At 43.8% G+C, this 17,124-nt stretch overlaps 1 protein-coding gene across 1 annotated transcript in view; it reads left to right on the plus strand.

The window, feature by feature from the left end:
* The window catches only part of LOC144781834 (solute carrier family 22 member 6-B-like), a 639,843-nt gene that overhangs the window by 607,099 nt on the left and 15,620 nt on the right, over positions 1–17,124 (plus strand). The gene's annotated exons all lie outside the window — the stretch shown is intronic.

Genomic DNA, 17,124 nt, shown 5'->3' on the forward strand with positions numbered 1-17,124 from the left:
TGTTGCAAAGATGCGTATGACTATTACCAGACTCCCTAAAATATTTTGAAATCCATGAAATAAAAACTGAGACCTTTTCATAAACATATAAGTCTTGGATCAGTTTTTCTAACTGTTGTGATTGTAAGGAATACATGTACCTCTCACTAATTCAGTTATGTGCATTTCGTTGAATAACTGCTATTCGAACCATTGTTGTTTTGGAATAAAAGCAGCAGCATTGCAGAGTTTAGCATTATGTAAATGAATGTGTAAATACAAATCTGAAATAGACTGTGGAAGACATGTAGTTGTGTAGCACAAGCAGAACCCTACTGGCCTGACCGGTCTAGTCTAGCTCCCGTATTACGATAATCTCAAATAGGCTTTATATACAAATATTTAGTAGAGGCTTGCTGTGGACATCAGTCTCATGCAGAATGGAACTCTACCTCAATATAACATGCAGGAAGATCTTACAGATTTTTTCTGAGTATTGTGGTTTGTATTCCCTTTATCAAAATATATACGGTCATGGTTCAACATCATGTCCTGTAGTGACTTTGGATGCTTGGTTTCATAATGTACTATTACTTAGCTTAATTTCCTATGTTGCTTGTTAGGTTGCTTTATTGTATTTACTGTAGGGAGAGGGGTAACAATCTCATGCTCTGGGCAATACTTGAGCTGAACGTTTTATACTGTATGATGTATATGACTTTCCACGTGAGAAAAACATAAGGCACGAACCATGTCTTGGAAAAACACATCTGACAGTCTACTCTCTAGTCCTGATAAGTAAAGTAAATCCTGCCAGAATAGAACTTAAATATTGGTTTGGTTTTGCCTATAGGAAATGAAATGATATGGCATTTTATGTGGCACATGTTATTGGGTAGTCTAAGAATCCCAGGCATCAATCTTCACCTAAATATATTAGGAAAAGTTCCTTATAATAATAACTAATTTGCTGGAGGTACTTATACTGCTCCTTTTGCAACCTTCTGTAGGGAGCTCCCTGGGAAATTATCAGATTGGTGCCTCCCCTCTGGACTTCACATATATGCCCATCAGACAAGTAGTGTATTTATTTACAATGCATATTTTATAATTGTCTCCAGGCATCAGAATTCAATTTATTACAAGAATTGGCATAGCCAGAGGTTCTGTGCCAGGTCCCTGCACAGCAAATCCTCCACAAAGCTAAGCAGAAGTTCCTTTCCCTCATGCTGGAGCACAGGGCCCACTCATCAATAGGCCCCCACTCACGGCTTCTGAAGAGAATATAAAAGAGGTCTTAGCCAGCGTCATCGGTATATGAGTTGAGGGTTTATTTAAATGTTGCTGCTTATGCTGAAGGAAACCCCAACTCTCACTTGTAAGGGGCAAAGGGTGTCGTGTATTTCTATAGGTTCTGATTCGATCCCCCTATTCCTGACCCTATTCTGGTTAAACTTACTAGCTAGTTAACTAACAGTCAGCCCATGAGGCAAGAAAACCCCCATGATGCAGATACCGTTATCTGACGCAGTCACACTACGGCACAGGAACGTGTTATCTGATTAGGTCATAACGCTTGAGATCTAATTAGACAAGCGACATTCCTCCAGCCCCTGATAAGGCATACGACGTTCTCATAACAAATCAAACCTATGACAACCTGGATAATCCGTGCGGCCATTGTTTTGATTTCACAGAGAACTTTAGTAAAGAATGTGCTAACGAGCAAGTCGTATGACATCTTTATTGACGTACCTATGTCCATCCTTACGTCAATCCCGGCACCTTTAAGGTATAAATATTGCCGACCTTGCCCTATGCAAACACACGCGTGGTGACAAGACGGAGCAGCCATACTTGCCGAAGCCGAGAGCAGAAGCAGACCCCGCAGGCAGCAGCCCCGCCTTCCTGACGCGCTGAGAGACGCGCTGCTATCTCAAGCCGAGAGACCCAGCACCGGCGCTTCTGGGCAGCCCTCGCAGGCAGCCTGGAATATCGAGAGCAGAGAAAGAGATACCATTCCTCATTCATCCTAAATTCCAGGTACAGAACTGAATAACCCCTCCTAGAGAATTCTTTAGTTATTCACTTGGCAAAAACAAACTTAACTTAAACTGTAACTTTCTATTCCCGCCCACGCATTAGACTTAGGTCAGGTACACGGGGTAGGCGTATTTAGAAACACCAGTTGAGTACGTTTAGTCAAAATGTATATGTGTATGTAAATATATTTTAATCATTTTAAACATCATATGGCTCAGAAACCATATCAATGTTTTTACAGTATTATTTTATACTATTGCTTCTAATGTATGCACTTTACTTAACTATAAGTATTGCAATAATATCGATCCATTTCTCTTGTACGAGAAAAGAGACTGATCAATAAATAACATCTTTTATTGAACACGCCCGTCTCTTCCTTTTCTCTACATTCTGATGAGACTAAGAATGCACGTACTGACTGAGTAAAATAATTGCCTTGTGCTCACACGACTCTCGAGATTGACTCTTGATTAGGGGAGAGCAAAGTTGTCATGTTCTATGGTTGTCAGAAACTAAATCCCTTCTTGTCTAATCAGGGGAGTTCATCCTTCCTTGAACATTCGAGAAAGTTTCTAGCGAACTCTGAGCTTAGCTGGCAAACCCAAAAATTAAGTCTAGTATCGACAGTAGTAGACCTAGTTAACGTCTGGCCTAGGCCTTTACTGCTGTAGGTACTATTCCAATGCGCAGAGCCTATTGGGAAAATAGGAGCTACACTACATGGCGCCCAACGTGTTTGGAAAGGGCGATAAAACTAACGTAAGACATTTAGAGTAACTCAGTCGTGCTTTCTCACTCAGACCCCTTCTCCCAAATACTCCAAAGACGTCTGGAGTGGGTGAAAGGTTAATTATATCCTCCAAAACCTCGCAGGAGGGAACTCCTATGTATGGTTCTTGGTCTAGTCAACGTTGAAGGATAAAACAGTTCCAGAATATTGTGCACCTAATCTCTGTTTCCATAAAGAAACCTGATCTGCAAACAAACATAATACCATCCTTTCTGTAAAATGGCAGAGAGTGATGATGAAAGAGAGGCAATTAGATTAGCTACTGAAATAGCAGCAGCTGATACTACAGCACTCGATGCAGACCCGGATATAATACTCATCCAGGTCGCCAAAAGGAGAGCTATAACTCTAAAACTTATAGAAAATGGACTGACACCTAGAGGTGGTACAGTCATATTCGTAATCGAGGCACACGAATATCGGCAGACAGAGGTATACTATACATGGATACATTTTCCAGCAGCAAATGCTGTAACAAAGTACTTCCACTATTACAAAGTAGAGGAACCTCCTAATGAGTACACTCCTTTCGAGGAGGTGGAAGTACCACTCAAATTCCAAGAGCATTTGCTCTTATTTGATGGCGCCCTAATACATAACAATCACATTACAAGGCTCGGTCCTTTAGGAAGACCAGGAGCAACGTGGCCGGTCCTAGCCGGATACACACCACATCCAGACATCGAAAGAATGCCTGCAGCAGAGCTGTTAATACAGCTAAAACAACTACTAAAAATTCACAGACAATTAGTTCAGTATGTAATGCGGACTTCAACAATTCAGCCAGCGATTAAACTTCCACAGCTGACCCCTCACCAGGGGAACACAAATAAAATTACACCACAGAACATCCAATCCTGCCTAGGTAAAGTTCCAGCTAAACGGGAACAAATACCATTCTGGTTGGCACAGAAAATTACCCAAATAGAGGCGGTGTTTCCTGACACCACCCCATTAGAAAAACACAGGATTCTGACTATATGTCTCCCAATGGGAATCGCACCACACATTGAGGACTGTGACACTTGGGGTACAGTCTTTGCTTCCATCTATACAAAAACGCACGGTGTTCCATCCATTTCGGTAATACCAGATGTGCTAAAACAAATTCAAGATGAATACGGTCCAGAACCTGCTTTAACTCTTGGTATGAAATTACTGAAAGACTTCAAGCAAGTCTCGGCTATATTACTAGCCAACATAAAAGGTGAAGCAGCAAACGTGGCGATCCGCCAGAGGTTAAAAGAGACAGATATAGCAGACCAACCAGCTGAAATTGCCAGAATCATAGAAAAATCCTATGAAGAACTAGGCAGAGATAGTGTAGGTGGAATACCAGTAAAACCGCAACTGACTACAAGTCCAGAAAAAATATTTTTTAATAATAATTCACCAAAAAAGAACTGGGATGGAAATAAACAATCCAATCCTAAAGAAAAGAAATTCCAGTCCAGAGGAAGGTCTCCTAGGCGAAGAGAGAAATCTCCAAACCCGAGACAAAGGTCACCTCAGAGTGAACCCTCTGGGAATAGATATAACCTTAGAAATAGGGATAATATTAAAAAACCTGATAGATATCAAGACATTGATACACGTCCCTCTCAATCTTTTCAGAATTCCTCGCAGAAATCGGAAAGAAGAGGACGATCAGAAGAGCACGCCAAGTCCAAAGACAAGGAACCTGCTCAACTGAAAAAGAAATCACAATTTCCAAAAAAGAAGGTAGCCAGTATCAAGGTAGTTAACAATGCCGAGAATACTGAGGACACAACTGAAAAACGGAGAATGGGCTCAGACAATGCTAGACAGCGCAGCAGAGGTGAGCATAGCTCGCAAAGTCCTTATGAATCATCTGGGGACAGTGGACACGAATGAATACCTTCAAGTGGAAACTGCAAATACCAGAGTTAGCAAGCCCCACAAAATATACGAGATAACATTACGTATAGAGGAAGATAAGACTAGGAAAATAAGGGGACTATTTTGGGATAACCTATCCAAGGGCTATGACATCCTTCTAGCTGAAAAAGACTGGCCACCAGAGTTTGTCAGGGAGTGCCCTCATGGCGAAGAAGTAATTATGCCTGCCTTCTCGAATCAAATACCGATTCATAAAAAATATACACTTGCTAGAAAGTGGGCAGTGGCCTTAGCACCTGCTTTATATAAAAATCATGTAGGATGGGATGAGGATTCTCCTCCTCACAAAGTCCAGTTAAAATCACAACCTACTGCACAAAGGCAGTACCCAATCAAGCAAGAAGCTAAAAAACAAGTAAATGAAATACTAGATCAGCTAGAATACCAAGGGGTGATTGAAACTTGCACCTCACAAATGAACAATCCTTTGTTTCCGGTCTCCAAACCAGACAATTCATATCGTCTAGTTTTGGATTACCGACACCTTAACACATGTTGCAAAACTTTTGCAGTGCAAAACTCACACAGTGCTGCACTAATGAATAACATAGTGCGCAAAAAATACAAAACAACCTTGGACATCTCCAATGGATTCTTTTGTCAAAACATAGCACCAGAGAGCAGATATTTAACTGCATTTTCAGTAAATGGCACTCAAAAACAATTCTGTCGGTTAGCCCAGGGGTACAAGAATAGCCCGGGGGTATTCTCAGCGAGAGTAACAGAATTACTACAACTATATGATGATGAAGCATTATCTTATGTCGATGACATTTACTTAACAGATGATGACTTGGAGACTCACTTGAAAAGAGTGAACACCATAATACTTGGTTTCGCTGCAGAGGGTTACAAATTCAACTTCAAAAAGTCCAGAATTGCCCATCTGACGGTCCTATTCTTAGGATATGAGTTATCAAGTGAAGGCAAAAGCCTGGCAGACAATTTCCTAGAGAAATGTGCCGTAATCCAAGCTCCTAAAACACTAAAAAACCTACAGTCAATTCTAGGCTTCCTAAATTTCGGAAGAACATATATTGCAAATTACGCAGAAAGGGTCAAACCTCTTTACGATCTAATTAAACCAGACTTTAAAAGATCCAGTTGGACTCAAGCACACACAGAAATTTTGAGATCCTTACAAACAGACATGCTAATTAAAACAAAATTAGAAACCCGTGATAATACACGCAACCTTGTGATCCGAGTCATCCCAGGGAGATACGGATTCACATACCTAACCTCTAATGAGGGAGATAAGGTACCAATTGCATTCAAATCACATTTGTACACAAAAGCTGAACAGAGATTCAACAACAAAGGAAAAATTGTTCAAGCAGTTCAAACCGCAATAGCTAGAGAAAAAGACATAGCTGACGGTAGACATATCACAGTCAGAACAGCAGAATCAGCCTTTGAGGCATTAACAACACCGTGTAATTTACCAACAACAACATTGGATCCAGAATGGTTACAATGGGTAAATTCAATCACAACGGACAAAGTATATTACTTCTTTGATCCAGAACTAGAAGAATTAAAAAATCTAAAATATGAAAAAACGTATCCTCTGCCAATCGACATTCTGCCTCTACGACATTACGCCTGTGTAATCTATACAGACGGACATGCTCAACCCTCCGTTTGGGGAGAACATGCATACAATCCCACATGTGAGATTACAAAAGAAGTGTGGCACGGAGGTAAACTAAGACCTCTATTAACAAAATCACACTCAGTAGAAACTAATTCAGAACTACAAACTGAAATAATAGCTTTGAAAATGGCGCTAGATAATGCGGATCGCGAATTCCCGACACTTATAGTGTCAGATTCATATTTCTGCGTCAAAGCATATAACCAGGATTTGCAGACATGGATTCAGAACGGTTACAAAGATGACACAGATGCACCAATAAAGCAGAGATTGCTCTGGGAACAGGTAGCTCTTTTGAAAAAAGAACTACCAAAGACTCACGTGACACACTCACTGAGTCATCAGCGTGATGGCGTTCACGTTGTAGGGAATTCATTGGCTGAAACAGCCGCAGCGGCAGCCAGTAAACCGGCTCCCGTAGATCGAAAAAAGCGTACATTAAAATACATTGACGGCGAAACATTGCTGGCAGTAAAAACGTCATCAAAAGGCGACTGCTCGGCGTTACCGATCAACTATCCACTCAATTACACATACATCATAGATGCAAACTCCATTCCTTTTGCTCGAATCCCTGGAGTGGGGGATAGAGTGATTCCAAACATGGACAGGAGAAACTTGTTAATCGCAGACGCACACATGGGCGAGGGTCTCAGACACCTTAAATTAAAAGATTCTCTGGAAGAATTACAATCACGGTACTGGTGGCCAGGCATGAGCCTGCACTACACCATGTTTGTAAAAAACTGCCCAAACTGCAACAGAGATCGCAGTGGGGAGAGAAGCAGTTTAATACCTCGTCGTATCAAGGCAGATAACATCACCACTAAAAAGAATGGCTTGCGATTAACATATACAGGCTAGTTCCCACTTATAATGTAGATCCACAGCACTCGGCTGACGTCCGGACTGTTATACAAGATTTGCGAGTCTAAATGGCATATACGCTAAGAGCATGCTACGTTCGACCATTTTTTTTTTCCCTTTTCTCAGGCAATCCAGCCTGGGGGGGGAAAGAATGGCCAAATGAGCACAGCCCAGCGGGAATCTTCTCACTTCCTTCCTGAGGGTATGGGATGGTGTAAAGAAAAAACCAAGACAGAAAGCAATCTATAATAGAAAGGATATTAGGTTCGGGAGCTGGGTGGGTCAAACATCTAATAAGTGTCCAACGTAGTCTAAATAACTTGCCAAGAAATTCTCTGAAGGGATTCAGTCCGTACGAATTATTATTCGGAACTAGGATGTTGATCTCTGACCTTGATAGTCAGACTTCAGTGGTAACAGAAAAAAGCTTTGATGTCAAAGACCGCTTGGCTATTTTGCAGGACTTAAACAAAACAAGAAAAGACCTGAGCAACATACAGTTGAAAGAACAGCCAACGACCACTGAAGAATCACCACCTGTCCCAGCAAGACCTGTCTGGATTCCAAAAGTCGGGGATCTAGTCAGGGAGAAGATCGCGGTAAAGAAGGAATTTGGGCCTTCTTACAGAAAAGCAGTTCCTGTATTGTCTGTCAACGGGACAAGATCAGTTGTACTACCGCCACTTGCTGGAAAAAAGGAGAACCGAGTTGTATCCATCGACCTGGTAAAACCACAACATGTGGCCGATAACCAACAGTAGGCCAAGTGGACTCCCAATAAGTAGCAGAACACCAAGGTTTGCTACCAGTACAGAGGTCCTATCAAAGAGGCTCATCACATTCGAAACGCCTACAGAAGAACAACAAGGACTATGCAACAATGCAATAGAACTTAGACCTCTGAAAACCCAAATAAAGACATTTAGCAGAGACACACCAATCTATACAGAAGTACCAAGTGAAAATGCGAGAAACAAAAATCCTGAACCAATTGGAACAATTGACAGAACTGCATCCGGTTACTTCATCAACTTCGATGATTCCTCTGAAGGCTTCAGCGAACAAAAGACACAGCCATCATCAAAATCCTTTAAAGACAAAGCTAAGGAACTTTTGAAACAACTGAAAGAAACATATCTAGTTTCTCCATGGATTGAATTTTGGGTGGGTTTTGGTGCATTTATCCTCATACTTTGGCTCATCATGGTATTTACCTTGGGACGCTTCATTGAGGGAAAATATGCTAAAATGGACACAGCAAGTCAGAACATCAACTTGGTCCTCAAACCACACACATCTTCACACGTCGAGAAAAGAGAACTTTCTTCAGAACTTTCTTCAGCCAACTTCACAGCAATTCCAATACCTGGTGGGGTAGCCTGGGACAACACTGACTATGAAATTTATGGTCCGGTCGAGATCCTGAAATATCCACACCAAATCAAGATCTCCTTGAGTGACTTTGCAAAACCAAACTCATTTGCTGATGATTGGGACTTTGAAAGTATAAACAATATGATGTCTGACTTAGTAATGTCTGCTAAATTTACAAAACATGATTATTTGCAGGGTTCTACAAATTATGACAGCATGTACTGCTATAACCATTATGGTAACCATTTCTTGCATAAATCTGCACAACCTAGAAATGTTTTAAATTTTAATCAATGGGAACATTGTGCTACACCTCCAAAAGGGAGCTCTAGAACCGTGTATGGCAAATATTCGTATTTTTCAGGTTTTAACATAACTAATGCTGAAACATTTTATTACAAATTGTCAAACAAGACAGGGATGAAAACCATGATAACCAACACAAAATTGATATATTCAGATTCTTTCTTTGAAAAAATGAATACTTTTGGATTTGATTATTGGGACAAACATGTTGATTTGAAAAGTGTTTGGGGTACAAAAGAATGGCAAGTACAGGGTATAGAAGCTTTGTTTAGAGCCTGCATGATCCCAGAACAAATGATATTTTTAAATGACACCGTTCAACAAACCACCTGTCTTGGCTTAGCCAAAATCAAAGATTTAAATAACCTGTCTATTCCAAAGCCAATAATGTTTAGCAATAACTCTGAAACAGATGAAGAAATAGACATAAACTATATACTTAACCAAAACAGAACACATCCTGATTGGAAACAATGGTTGATCTGGCCCACAGATACAAATAACTGTCAAGATAGATTCCTGAATAAAACACAGGGTTTTAAAATGACCAGGCCAGACCCTAGATATCCCCAAAGACATCACCCAGGGATAATAACAACCTACAGTGTGGGCAAATTATGCCTTCAATGGCTACAAACTTCCACACTGCCTGAAATTAAGCAACACCTAACTTTACTTACTGATGGTGCTGACTTGCGTGATTTCATAATGGGACCACGCAAACAGCGTCAAAAGCGTTTCATAGCAGCCTCTGTATATGCAGCATACAATGAGGCCTGGAAGGTTACTCAAATTGAGACAGCAGAGAGAATACGGGAAATTGACCGTATTAATTTGGAAAAATCACTTTCTGTAATGGACAATGGGTTAATGACTCTGTCCTCCAGAATTTTTTCATTGGACAGCATTGTGTCTTCAGCAATCGACATATTATCGCAAGACTTACTGTTATTACAACATGGTCAGTCACAATTGCGTTCTATTGTACAGCTTGGCTGGACGTTACAAAATCTGCGTTCAGGCTATGTGCCTTGGCGTTTAATCAACACAACGTCACTATTTCAAATCTTTAACCTTACTGATAGACAGATCGGTATGGCGCAGAAGGGTGCTGATTATACAATCTTGAGCATTGAAAAACTAGAAAGATTACCGTTGACAATGTCAGAACGACCTGTCAGTGAATGGATAATCCACGGAATCATAAATATTCCAATCTCAACCTTCAGGTTTCAATACTGCCAAAAATATATACAGGCTGGCATGTACGAGAAATTGGGAAAGGGGTACCTTAAAACAACATGGAACCTGCCCTATTCACATGCATGTGTCAGTAACAAAGGACAGAAAGTGTTTCTTAGTGGCAACAATTGTGCTATGTCACTAAGCGGCACGCTTCTGTGTAACGGTATTAGTTTGCACGGAGCCTGTGAAGGGAATTCATACAACCTTTCATGTCACCAGCAAGGCGCACCTGCAACTGAAATAGAACCATTCTTTCAAAGACTCTATAATGGGAGTTACATTCTTATTGTAGACCGCAGATGCTGTAGTCTTATGCCCGGGACTCCTTATCTCGTCACTACGACGGCGAAGGTCAAGTGCTGTGGACGTTCTTTGTTTCCCAGCTCCTTTCCAGACAGGGAGGCAAGGGCATGGCCCAGTTTGAAAATTACTTCTATTCGAATAGACACTTTAAGCAGAATGAAAACAGTGCTTCTTCAGACGCCTACAAGGCTCACGTCATCTAAAGAAACGTATGATCTACAAGTCGCAAGGACGACTGCAGAGATACATACATTATTATCAACTAATTCCCCCGTACATTTCGCGGAAATCCTGAGCGAAATCTTAAATATTTCTGATACCACAGGGGTCTCAAAGGTATTTAAGACAGTATTTTCGATGGCATTAACACCATTCAAAGCCATACTGGGTATTTTTCCAGACTTCGTCCATTCGATTTTTGGCGGACTTCCCCTGATCCTAGGACTAATTGCAGGAATCCTATTCCTAGTCCTTATTTTTCGTTATGGCAACCCATGTCACAGATCAAACTCTCGCGACAATGGAAGATACGATCCTAGCCATTGGATACCGGGACCGGATATCAAAAATCCTGGGACTATCCCGGCTTAGAGACCTAAACATGACTTGGTTTCTATCATTTCGACCAATGTGGCAAAGGTGTGTTTTACCTGTACTAAGGTGTCTGCTATGCGGAGAAGAATGCGTGTTAGACACCTGTCTGACGCTACAATCGGATGCGCCGGTGGATGCAGATACACTGTTGGTTCCTACCAAGGTTCACGCACTGTGCTGCCCTCAAAGGCTGCCAATTCTGATGACGGCATTCCTGGAATCTTCACCACTGCGATTGAAGAGTAGTGAAGTTCAAGATGAAAGCAGCATCGAACAGGTACGACCTTCTGTCAGCAATGCAAATCAGAATGTCAATGGAGACAATCATGCGCATGAATGCATGGTTACCCCTATTTCCGACTTAGAGGAACTTTCCCATGAAGCTGTTGACAGTTTTTTCGAAAGCCTGAATGATATGATGTTCTCTCCGGAACAGAAATAGAGACTTTTGAGTAAACTCGCACACGGCGTTCCCTGAATTCGGCCTTCAACTTTAAAAATAAAGTCACATGAACAATTACAATCCAGTTCACGGACAGCAACTTTTTTCAGCAAGCCCCTAAAATATTTTTCTATATATTTTTTCCCGGGACACTGATTTTCTGCTTAAAGTAAGAGACTATTCCTAGAGAACTAAGATTTCTATTTTAGATACTTTATAGACTTTATAGACTTTAGCTGCCCGCTGGTATGTTCGCAATAGATTTTATTTGATGAAATGGTTTCGACTTTTTTTCTGTATAGCCATATTAAGAGCCATTTCATGTGTATTTCTCATATACCAACAAGCAATAATACATAACAATGCGTGTTTACTTTTGCATTTAATTCATAGCTTAAGTGCATACAATATATATGACTGCAATTTTTCAGTATATTTGAAAATTTCGAAATGCATTTATGTATTTTGGGGTGGTAAGGTATACACTATACTCTATAGTATGTTGTACTATGTTATACTATGCATAGATTAGTAGATATGACCATAGTTAGCGTGGAGTGGGTGTCGTGTATTTCTATAGGTTCTGATTCGATCCCCCTATTCCTGACCCTATTCTGGTTAAACTTACTAGCTAGTTAACTAACAGTCAGCCCATGAGGCAAGAAAACCCCCATGATGCAGATACCGTTATCTGACGCAGTCACACTACGGCACAGGAACGTGTTATCTGATTAGGTCATAACGCTTGAGATCTAATTAGACAAGCGACATTCCTCCAGCCCCTGATAAGGCATACGACGTTCTCATAACAAATCAAACCTATGACAACCTGGATAATCCGTGCGGCCATTGTTTTGATTTCACAGAGAACTTTAGTAAAGAATGTGCTAACGAGCAAGTCGTATGACATCTTTATTGACGTACCTATGTCCATCCTTACGTCAATCCCGGCACCTTTAAGGTATAAATATTGCCGACCTTGCCCTATGCAAACACACGCGTGGTGACAAGACGGAGCAGCCATACTTGCCGAAGCCGAGAGCAGAAGCAGACCCCGCAGGCAGCAGCCCCGCCTTCCTGACGCGCTGAGAGACGCGCTGCTATCTCAAGCCGAGAGACCCAGCACCGGCGCTTCTGGGCAGCCCTCGCAGGCAGCCTGGAATATCGAGAGCAGAGAAAGAGATACCATTCCTCATTCATCCTAAATTCCAGGTACAGAACTGAATAACCCCTCCTAGAGAATTCTTTAGTTATTCACTTGGCAAAAACAAACTTAACTTAAACTGTAACTTTCTATTCCCGCCCACGCATTAGACTTAGGTCAGGTACACGGGGTAGGCGTATTTAGAAACACCAGTTGAGTACGTTTAGTCAAAATGTATATGTGTATGTAAATATATTTTAATCATTTTAAACATCATATGGCTCAGAAACCATATCAATGTTTTTACAGTATTATTTTATACTATTGCTTCTAATGTATGCACTTTACTTAACTATAAGTATTGCAATAATATCGATCCATTTCTCTTGTACGAGAAAAGAGACTGATCAATAAATAACATCTTTTATTGAACACGCCCGTCTCTTCCTTTTCTCTACATTCTGATGAGACTAAGAATGCACGTACTGACTGAGTAAAATAATTGCCTTGTGCTCACACGACTCTCGAGATTGACTCTTGATTAGGGGAGAGCAAAGTTGTCATGTTCTATGGTTGTCAGAAACTAAATCCCTTCTTGTCTAATCAGGGGAGTTCATCCTTCCTTGAACATTCGAGAAAGTTTCTAGCGAACTCTGAGCTTAGCTGGCAAACCCAAAAATTAAGTCTAGTATCGACAGTAGTAGACCTAGTTAACGTCTGGCCTAGGCCTTTACTGCTGTAGGTACTATTCCAATGCGCAGAGCCTATTGGGAAAATAGGAGCTACACTACAAGGGGGCCGGCAGTGCAGTGGTTTCAGGAGCTGCTGTTACACCCCTGATAATAGGCTTCACAAGTGTTTGTGATTGTTCTATAATCCCAACTTATCAAAAGGGCCCAGGGGTGCCACATGCATTGGAGTCCTCTTTTTGCGTTGCTAGGGCACTATTGGCAATACTGTCCTGGGCAAAAGCTAACAGAGGGGAACTACTCTAGGAACAGTCTGAAAACAGGTAGTGATATATGTGCTGAACAGCTTCAGAGTTTTGTCCTTACCATTATAGTCTGCAAAGCCTTTGCACAATTTCCTTCTATAATGGTCAGATGCACTCCTGTGATATCAATCCACAGACCACCCATTGCAACCTCCCAGGACATAAATTGACTTCTCCCAAGTCTCATATGCTGTGAACTTTCCATCTTGAACCCAGTTTCACTATTGGATAGTCACAATAGAGGAACTTATTTTTATGTATGTTTATCTACAAATCATGATTTTTCTGTTAAACCATGAACTTCTGGTACACAGCCATGCAGTATCATTCCTGCAAGCTCTTAATCATGAGCTCTCTGTGTGAATGTGTATGCAAATGCATCACATTTTGCCGTGTTGTGAAGTGCTTGAAACCTAATCTCTGTGTCAACTGAAGCTATGTCAATAAACTCTCCTGTCTTCTAGCTCTTCGACCCACAACCTCATGGCTAGTACCACTCAAAAGTATTCCACAAAGGGAACGTGGTCTGGCCACAACCTAAGATGGCTGCCTGAATCGGGAGCTCCGCTGCGAGACAGGCTCCGGACGGGGGCAGTGGCCTTCCCAGTGCGGCTGGGAACACAGCATAAATGTCCCACAGAGTGCTGAGAACCCTGAATGTCGACAGCCTGGGTCCTGACGATGAGATAGGACGCGGACTAAAGTACGGATCAGTGTGCCGGGCCTAGAGGCACGCCTACAGCCTCAGCCCTCGCACAGCTTGACAACCCCACTTCCCGCCGAGCACCCACTACCCCAGCTTTGTCAGGAACAACAGGCCCACCTGGTCGATGCATCCAAGGACATAGCAGCGTCCCCCCCCCCATGATCCCGAGACCCAGGGACTGCGGCAGCCCGGGACCTGACTCCACCGAGGAGGCACATAGGAGGGAGCGCAGCTTGCAATACGATCAAGAGCGCCAGGCCTGGAGACACATTTAAAACCTCAGCCCTCGTGCAACCAGACACCCCACGCATCTTGGGCCTCGTGTACAACCCCAAACACCACAGCTCCTTTTGGCACCAGCAGGGCTGTGATGTGGCAAGCGCACTACAGGACGCCATCACCGGACCACAACTGTGGAGGGGAGAGTTGTGAGCATGGCCACTCCACACAGGCAAGAAGAAATGGGAGCAACCAAGGCGGAGGGTGCCAAAGCAGGCGAGGTGAGAGAAGTCCTGAGCATGACCCCCTTCCCCACAAGTATGAACGTCCAAGGAGCACCAATGAGACCTGGGCCTAGAGATGTGCCTACACCCTCAGCCAGATGCCTTGTTTCCTGGGCCTCTAGTTCACCGCCTGACACCCCTGCCCCTCTGACACCAGTAGGGCAGTGACACAGCAAGCACCCAAGGTGGGGAGTGCCCAAGCAAGAGCACGAGCGAGGAGGGGGGAGCCTTGAGTACCCTTCCACCACAAGCAGGAGCAATTAAGGGCATATGGCCTGGGCCTTCCGTTTACCTCCCAAACACCCCGGCTGGAAGGAGCATTCAAGGCAGAGAGTGCCAAAGCAAGAGATATGGGTAACCAATGCAGGCCTATGCCATGACCTCAGTGGGTCTGGAGGCCTGAAGGAAGGTACGTCAACACAACGACCCCCCTGAGGATTGGGAGGACCGTGGCACGTTACGAGCGCCAAGGGGGACTAAGATGGCAGCATGCATGCAGTGGGGAGGTCTGGAGCGCGACCTCCCCCCTCAAAGGAGAGAGTTCCCGAGGGCCCGCTGCACCTCAATGCCAAGATCTGAGCCCCAGCACACGGCCCACAGAGACAGGAACAGGCGGACCCCCACTGTAGCTCCCTGCAGGAGAATAACAGAACACATAGGCACACACACAAGGGCCCGACGGAAAGTGCACTGAAATGGCGGGGGAGCCCTACAGATGACCTACATGGACCCCAGCTAGCACATACACCTTGACAACAGGCGTGGCCACATAGAGGCCAGCCACCCATGCATGTACAGCCCACCGAGAGCAGCTGCAGTTAGCCCATAACCGGAACACCAGAACTCTGCCCTGCAGATTTCCACTGCACCTCTGCCCTGTCATGAAATAGCGTCCTGGGACCACAGATGAATGTCCATGAAAAAGGATGGGAAGAGCTCAAAAAGCCACGCAATATGTCCACAACGGTCACCACCCCGCAAGTGACCCTTCCCAGGCCAGTCCACCACAGCTGAGACTGGGCCCCCTCGACAGAGGCAACGTTGCTGACAGGGCTCTGATGGATGACATACTGGCGGACAATGGACTGGTGGATCATTGATGCCTTTGTCACTCACCCAACGCAGAATATACCTTTACCTCCCTGACCCATGGTACGCTCTCCCGCTTGGACGATTTCCGGGTCTCCAAGAGGACGTTGAAACTTGTCCAAGAATCCTACATTCTAGAGACAGCCTTCACTGATCACTCTCTGCTCCTCCTATTGCTTGAAGCAGATTGGCCAGACCGGGCCGTAAACCCCAGCGCATGAATATATACAGTGCCACCGGACACCTAAGGGCAAATCTCAAATGCAAGCGCACCTCCAGGGGTTTCTTTCCACCAACCAGGGGTCTGTGGACTCGGGCAGGTCCCTCTGGGCTGCAACAAAAGCTACCATCTGGGACCAGCTTACGGGGAACCCAGCGGAAGCCAACAGGCAAACAGTTGCCCGGAAGAAGGAGCTAAAAAGGACATTGTGTTCTATACCCGCTTATACACAGCTAAACCAACCCTACAGCACTGCAGAGTCTTAGAGCAGGCCTGTATGGTGCTGAACAGCCTCTTCATCTCGAAGGCACAATACGCCCTACAACGTATGAAAGGGAGACACTAGGAGCAGGGGGAAAAGGTAGGAAGACTACTGGTGGCGCAGCTATGCCAAAGGGAAACTGCCATGGCCATACTGGCTATACAGACAGCCAGAGGGGCAACACTTACCCGCCCCCAAGATGCTGTGAATTAATCCGCTCTGTTCTACCAGACTCTTTACACCCCAGGGACGCAGGCTGAAAAGTATAGACTAGCTACCTTCCTTACAGAAATGCCTCTCCCCCGCCTCTCAGACAATGGCAGGGAACCCCTTGAAGGAGAGAGATCAGTGAGGAGGAGAATGCACATGCAATAGCGAACCTAACCAACCACAAGGCCCTTGGTGATGACTGCTTCCCAGTGGAGTATTATCGCTGGGCTGGAGACACTCTACATGCTGCATTCCAAGAGGCCGAGCGCATGTCCTCTCTAGGTCCCCTTTTTAATAAAGCAGTGGTTGCCATCCTACCCAAGCTTGGGAAGGATCCCATGCTGTGCAGCAACTACCGCCTATCCCGCTGCTGAACTGCAATATCAAAATCCTGGCCATTGTCCTGGCCTCCCGCCTACATAAAGTTCTTCCCTCCCTGGTCCACCACACACAAGTAGGATTCCTACCCGTCC

This window comes from Lissotriton helveticus, chromosome 9 (genome assembly GCF_964261635.1).
Source record: "Lissotriton helveticus chromosome 9, aLisHel1.1, whole genome shotgun sequence".
Classification (NCBI taxonomy): domain Eukaryota; kingdom Metazoa; phylum Chordata; class Amphibia; order Caudata; family Salamandridae; genus Lissotriton; species Lissotriton helveticus.